The sequence below is a fragment of the Capsicum annuum genome, chromosome 1 (assembly GCF_002878395.1).
Source record: "Capsicum annuum cultivar UCD-10X-F1 chromosome 1, UCD10Xv1.1, whole genome shotgun sequence".
In the NCBI taxonomy this organism is placed as follows: Eukaryota; Viridiplantae; Streptophyta; class Magnoliopsida; order Solanales; family Solanaceae; genus Capsicum; species Capsicum annuum.
Genome location: NC_061111.1, coordinates 219,328,786 through 219,336,658, shown reverse-complemented (window position 1 = coordinate 219,336,658; position 7,873 = coordinate 219,328,786).

Genomic DNA, 7,873 nt, shown 5'->3' with positions numbered 1-7,873 from the left:
CTTTGAGCTAAAAGTGACAAAAGAGATTGAAAATGAGGTGTAGGTGACTCAAGTCTTAATAATTGAGTGAAGCTGACAATTACTTTATTATGAATTAAGAAAGTTGGAGAAATTTGAAAATAACCCACAAGTTTTTAAATTTATACTTTGATCCAAATGTTAGTTAATATAATGGAAAACAGAGGAAAAAAAGACACATTTCTCTTCTCATCTGTTGTTGTTTTCTCTCTCTTCGCGATTTTTATTGTTCATTGTAGCTGCTACTTCATTATCATCATCTTCTGCTTCATTATCATCATCTTCTACTTCATTATCATCTTCATCTTCTTCTTGTCGATCATTATTGTTGTTTTTACCACTATTGCTGACCAATTTTTTAGGTAAAATTTTGTTTCGTACGTCACTTTCCACTTTGCCATTACTTCATAGGTGACTTTGGGAAGTAAAATTATGATTTTTAGTTGAATTTGTCATCTGGGTACACTGCTACTGTTGTTTTTTCAACAATGGATAGAACCCATTTATGAATACAACATAAGAGCCCACAATTTAAACAGATCACTCAGTCTGTTGTAACAAATAAATATTCTGTTGCAACAGAAGACTTATATGTTGGATTCATGTTTATGGTCCTATAGTGCCCGTAATATGAATTGAACAGATGAGTAATCTGTTGCAAAAGAATAATTATCTATTGTAATATATTACTTCTTTGTTACAACAAATGAGTAATCTGTTGTAACAGAATATTTATCTGTTGCAACAGACTGGTTATTTGTTCCAACAGATAATTATTTTGCTGCAACAGATGAGTAATCTGTTTGGAACAACACAATACAGCTCCTGTCACAAATCCAACAGATAACCAATATGTTTCAAATCTTGCTATTACTACTGGATTCAAATTATTCCTTAATCGTCGACATGTTTGTTGAGAAGAAGAAAGACATAATGAAAATTAAATAAGAATTAAAACGTCAAAGTCGATCAAACATAAAAAATTTTATCAAACAAAAATAAATAAAAATACATAGGCTAAAAGAAAAAAAATAATTTAATTATTATTATTATTTTCATTATTATTATTATTGCCAGCCGGCCAATCTTCAAACGGCAGCAGCAGGGCCCTCCTCAGCCTGCGGATCTTCCGGAGCATCCTTGCTCTCACGATACCCAACTCCCACTGCAGGTCATGAACCTGCCTCCAAAGTTCTCACATGGCGTCTTACAGAAAAGCAACGTCCCACACTGGATCAGTCATATTTAGAACACACATGAATTGATAAAAAACGTAAAAATAAAAGTAAAGAAAAGAATTCGAATGTAATACAACGTATACTATCAATTGGGTATATTTACACAAAAAGCAAGAAAAAAACTTACCTGAGTCAGGAAAGAAAAAGTGGTTGAAGGTGTAATATGAAAGACAAGATGCAAGAAATAAATAGAGTGTAGTAGAATGAACGAGTGGATAAAGAGGGACATATTTATAGAGGATTGAATTTGAATGAGTTGGGCGAAAAGGTGCGACTGTTCATCTTCATTTATTAATTACATACAAACTGGTGACTTTTGAATTACTGTGAAAAGTTATGACTTAATTAAATCAAGCTGCTAACGGACTTTTTGATTATTGTGATAAGTCATGACTTTTCGGCTTATTATTATTAACTAGTTCTTTCCAATAACCGTTTTTATTAAGTTGTGACAACAGATTCTATATTTGTTGCATCAGATAACCCATCTGTGACAACAAATATATCATCTGTTGCAACAAATCGACAACCCGTTGAATCAGATAATCTACCTGTTGCAACATATAATCTATTTTTTTTTAATAATCATCATATCATTAATCCAAATTTGGTGACCTTTTTATTATATAAATAAAAAAATAGATTTAAAAACAAAAATGACGAAAAGTCACTATTTGTCGCCTATTTAATATTAACATCAATTATTCAAATTAAATAACTATTTTTTTACGGTTATAAATTGTGTTTATCATTTATTTCCTTATTGTTTTCTGTAAAAAGAAATGACTTAATTAAATCAAGTTGGTGAGTTTTTTATTATTGTGACAAGTCATAACTTTTTAGCTTTTTATTATTAATTAGTTCTTAAATTTAAATAACCTTTTTGTCAATTAAAAAATCAAAGACTTTTTGCGTTTTTCAATAACCATTTTTTTAATAAAATAATAATCATTTTTATTGAGTTGTGGCAACAGATTGTATATCTGTTGCATCAAATAACCCATCTGTGGCAACAGATATACCATCTATTGCAACAAATTGACCATCTATTTTAGGAGTTTTTTTTATTTCTTCTAACAGCTAATTCATCAATCGCAATAAATGGGAAATTTGATGCATCAACTGTTTTGAATGTGCTAGACAAAAAGTCACGACTGTTCACCTTTTTTTTAACAATCATCATATACCTTAATTAATTCAATGTTGTGATCTTTTTATTATACAATAATTAAATAATTTAAAAAATAAATTTAAGAACAAAAATGGTGAAAAGTCACGACTAGTTATTAAAATTAAATAACCGTTCTTTTACGGTTATAAATTGCATTTATCATTTATTTCTTATTATTTATTTATGAGCCATTTTTCATATTAAATAATTGAATAGTCATGACTTTTCACCCTCTCAATAACAATAACTCTTTTTTTTATTAATAAGCGTTTGTTGTAAGATATGATCCATTTGTCGCAACAGATTAATGTCTGTGGCAACATATGGTTCATCCGTTGCCACAAACGCTCAATTCCTACCTCCAACCGTCGACATATTAAGAATAAGGAATAGACAGAATAAAATTTAAATATTAAATAAGAAATAAAAATCCAAAGTCGATCAAAAATAGATTTTTGAATCCATAAATTAGGTTCCTCCCTTAGGTAGATCCGATATATTAAAGAAAATGCATACGCTCAAAGAATAAACATAACCTAATTATTATTATTACTATTATTGTTATTGTTGTTGTTGTTGTTGTTGTTATTATTATTATTATTATTATTATTGTCAACCGGTCAATCGTCATCTGGCAACAACAGGGCCCTCCTCAGTCTTGTTCTCATGTCGCCCAACTCCCACCGAAGGTTATGAATCTTCCTTTGAAGTTTCTGCAAGGAGTCGCCCAAAATTACCTTGTCCAAATTCGGATCAACCATATCTAAAAGTGTGAGTTATGTATAATTACACCCCTTAATTAAATAAAACTGGTGACTTTTTGAATATGTAAATTAAAAAATGGATCTAAATACATCATTTTATCTTTTATTGTATTTCAGAAAGAAAAGAAAATTGCTTTAAAATAAATCTAGCAGATAGGTAATCTGTTGCAAAATATATTCTATCTATTTGATAATTTACAACATATCAACAATATGTTGCAACAGATGCACATATCTTTTTAATTATTTCCAACGGATAGGTCATATGTAGCAACAGATTGATCATCTGTCATAACAGATGTTTATAATTATTTGATAATTTTAACAGATGTGTCATATGTTACAATAGGTTAGTCATCTGTTTATTCGAATTAAGCTATAGATGGGCTAGAAATAATAAGGTGCATGCAGATGGATGGATCCACTTTCATGTGTGGGAGTTATGTATTACTGATAATGTCATCGAGACAACACACATAAAGTACAATGGTTTTATAAATGCAATTTTTAATGGATTAGGCATTGATCATTCAAACAAGATCCTGCATTATACAGTTAAGTTTGATAGGTTTGAACTGATAAGGCCGAGGGACCCATAAAGATGGTACTGATACCCTGTTACAAATTACTAATGGTTGTTGCTCATGTTTATGCGTGTCAAGTTTTGAGAAGAGATTAATATTTGGTGTCATCGCAGAGATCCAATAGTGATTGGACTTAACTTTAAGGGTGCATTGGACTCTGGGAAGGTCTTTGAAGCCCCGCACTACATCAAACAATAACAAAAAAATAATAGAAATTCCCCTGGCCTAAATTTATATGGAAGGGTTGTTCGAGAAAATGATTATATGCTAGAAGGAGCCGTAGGAGAATGCCTGAGAGGGAAAGGGGAATTGATGAAAGACTATATCATCTAAGAGCTAATTGAAGAGGAAACATAGGGTCGCAAGGAACTTCTAGAAAATCTGGCCGATGAAACTGAATTAAAACATGAGAAATCTAAATCAAGTACAAATATGAAAGTGTATCTGGTAATGAAAGTTTATCTGCTATCTCGCTCAAAGAAAAATAATACAGATGGACACTTTGCTAGGGGGCTGCAACTAGGTAGCGTAGTCCAGATGATCACCTACATAAAAAATAACAGAACACCAAGAAAACAGCTTTGTAGGCACCGAGGGTTGTAATGATATACAGTAAGTCAAAAAAAATTGCGCCAAGAACAACTGTAGTTAAAATAAGGAATCTAAGCGAAGACGACAATTTTTGAATTTTAAATTGCATCCCATGCCTTTTTATTTGTGGTTCCGATTAGGTCCACTGCTATTGACCTGATCGGAACCACAAACAAGATTGAAAGGCAGATTGAGTATCATTACTTTCTTAGCAATATGGATATAATTGATTGTGTTTTCTTACCTTAGCATGCTTATAATATATCTTAGAGAAGATCAGATATTTCTTGTAATATGTGAATCCCAATAATTTTCAGGCTTGCCTCCAGCTTGTTGATTCGGTATTCAAGCTTGTAGTTGACGTCTTTGAGGTTAGTATAGATTTCTTGGTCTTTTGTGAGCTCGTCAATGAGGAACACTTTCTTCAAAATTATGGAATTGTAAAAGTCCTTCAGAAGGCTTCCAGAACACTTTTTTCAGAAGGCTTAAATGATACATGGAGGGTCGCTATATTTGTTTTAGGTTAACATATTGATACACACTTAAGTAGTGGTCCCAATAGTTGAACAACTCACTTTCTCTAGCGTTGTTCAATGTAGATTGTTCAACCAACCTTCAAATGATTTGATAGGATAATGAGCCTAGAATTAGAAGAATCAGTTTAGATCAAATGTTCTGGAATTACGTAATGTTTGAGCTAAACTGATTCCACTAATTCCAGGCTCATTATCCTATCAAATACTTTGAAGTTTAGTTGAACAAGCTACATTGAACAACGCTCGAGAAAGTGAGCTATTCAACCGTTGAGACCATTGCTTGAGTATGCATCAACACGTTGACCTAAAACAAACATAGCTACCCATCATGTATCATTTAAAGCCTTCTGAAAAAAGTGTTTTGGAATCCGTCGAAGGCCTTTTACAATGCCACAACTTCGAATGAAGTGTTCTTCATTGATGAGCTCATAAAAGACCAAGAACTCTATACTAACCTCAATGATGACAACGACAAGCTTGAATACTGAATCAGCAAGCTGGAGGCAAGCTTGAAAATTATCGGGATTCACATACTACAAAAAGTATATGATCTTCTCCAAGATATATTGAAAGTATGCTAAGGCAAGAAAATGCAATCAATTATATCCATATTGCTAAGGAAGTAATGATACTCAATCTGCCTTCCAATCTTATTTATGGTTCCGATCAGGTCAATAGCAGTGAACCTAATCGGAACCACAAACAAGAAGGCATGGGATGCAATTTAAAATTCAAAAATTTCCGCCTTCGCTTAGATTCCTTATTTTAACTCCAGCTGTTCTTGGCATAAGTTTTCTTGACTTATTGTACATCATTTCAACCTTCGGTGCCTGCAAAACTATTTTCTTGGTGTTTTGTTATTTTTATGTAGGTGATGATTCTAACCATGCTACCTAGTCGCAGCTCCCTAGCAAACCCAACTGCACTATTTTTCTTTAAGATAGACAATAGAAGAATTTTTCATTACTGGATACACTTTCATATTTGCACTTAATTCAGATTTCTCATGTTCTGAGTCAGTTTCATCGGCCAGATTCGCTATGACCTCCTCTCCTCTCCTATGTTTTCTCTTTAATTATCTCTCAGATGATATGTTCTTTCATCAACTCCCCTTTTCCCTTGTAGGTATTCTCCTACCGCATCTTCTGGCATATAATCATCACCCTAAGCAACCCAGCCATTTAAATTTAGGCTAGGGCAATAATTATATTGATTTTTATTCATTGTTGACGTAGTGTGAGGCTTCGAAGGTCCTATTAGTGTCCAATGCACCCTAAAAGTTAGTCCAATCGCTATCGAATCTTTTTATAATGCCACCAAAACTTGATCCCTTCATAATACTTGACACATAAACATGAGGAACAACCGTCATCAAATCTTAATAGGGTATCAAAATCATAGTTATGGTCCCTTAGCCTTATCAGTTCTGACCTATCAAACTTAACTGTAAAATTACAGATATCTTGTTTAAATGATCAATGACTAATTGATAAAAAACAACATTCACAAAATCGGTGTACTGTATGTGTGTTTTCAAGATAACATTATCAGTAATACATACCTCCTACATATGAAGTGGTTCCATCTACAAACAACTTATTCCTCTGAACCCATCTTTACTGTAGCCTCTTGTATTAGTTGGGCAAAAGTTGATCAACTTTTATTTCCTTATATCTACAAATAAGAGGAAAAAAATTATTGTCAAACAAGATACAATAGCAGACCCGATGGTGAACTTAATAAAGAAGTAATTGTCTAGGCAACAGCCATAAGAAAAGCAGTTAGGCAAGGTCAGCCTAATAATAAAGCTTTTCATGACCAACCTACTGCAATAGATCCAAGTACTTCTTCTGGGGGTGTTGCTGGTGGAGTTGATAATGTTAGTGGCAGCCATTCTGATGTTGATGCTGCTGCTAGTCGTGATGATGATCATGTTGATGCTCAGGAAAAAATAAATATGTTTGAAATCACCCCTTACACAAATCCATCTCACCCTTACATAGGTCTCTCCCACCCTTACAGTGGTCTCTCTCACCCCTCTTTACCCTAATGTTCTTATTGTAAATACAGAGTGTACAAGGACAGACAAGATAAACTCCTTAAAAAACTAGAGACTATTGTTGAAGCTATCGAGGAATTGAAATCCAAGAGGGGTGTCATACCATCCAAGAAGGTGAGGGAGCAATACACCCCTACAGTGGCGGTTAGGAGGAAGAAAAGAAAAATTAGCGAAATACTCTCTAGTCTAAAAACAAAAAAATTGTAATTCTTTTCTCTCCAAAAGTTATTGAAGTTCAAGGGCCACTGAAGAAGGTGGACATATACGCGACACATGGCGACGAAGAGAGGAAGGAACTGCGAAAGACCACGCATGCCAAGAAGAAGAAATCTATACAAGAATACACCATGCATATGTTTGAGGCCCAAGACTTCAAGATGATGAAAAATATGCGTGAGTGGTACGTGGACAAGGTGTGTAATCTGTTGCAACATCGGGTATTCTATTGTAACTGGTGGTAGTTCTATTGTAACAGATTTTTAATCTGTTGCATAAGTTTCATTAGCTGGGTAATCTGTGAACAGATTCATAGAACCCTTTGTAACAGATGGACTATCCGTTGCATCTTTTCACTATGTTTTTCTTCTTTATAATTACTAACCTATTTAAAAATTATCTTCTTATATCACAGTATGCTGATAAAATTCTTTGCCTCATGAGGGGAAGGCAATTAGCATACCCGGATACTTATGATGCTGCTGATATAATAATGGACCTCAACTTCTACGATAAATTTAAGAATAGGTACAATGAGCTCACTAGGCTAGCTAAAATTCCCGTTTGCCGCAGATTTGATTGGTTAGTTTCTACATACGAATAGAATGAAGATATGATTAACTATGTTAGAGAGAAGAGGCTATATCCACACGACAAGAGATGGACTAAGGCAAAGAGAATTCTTTCAGTTATGAA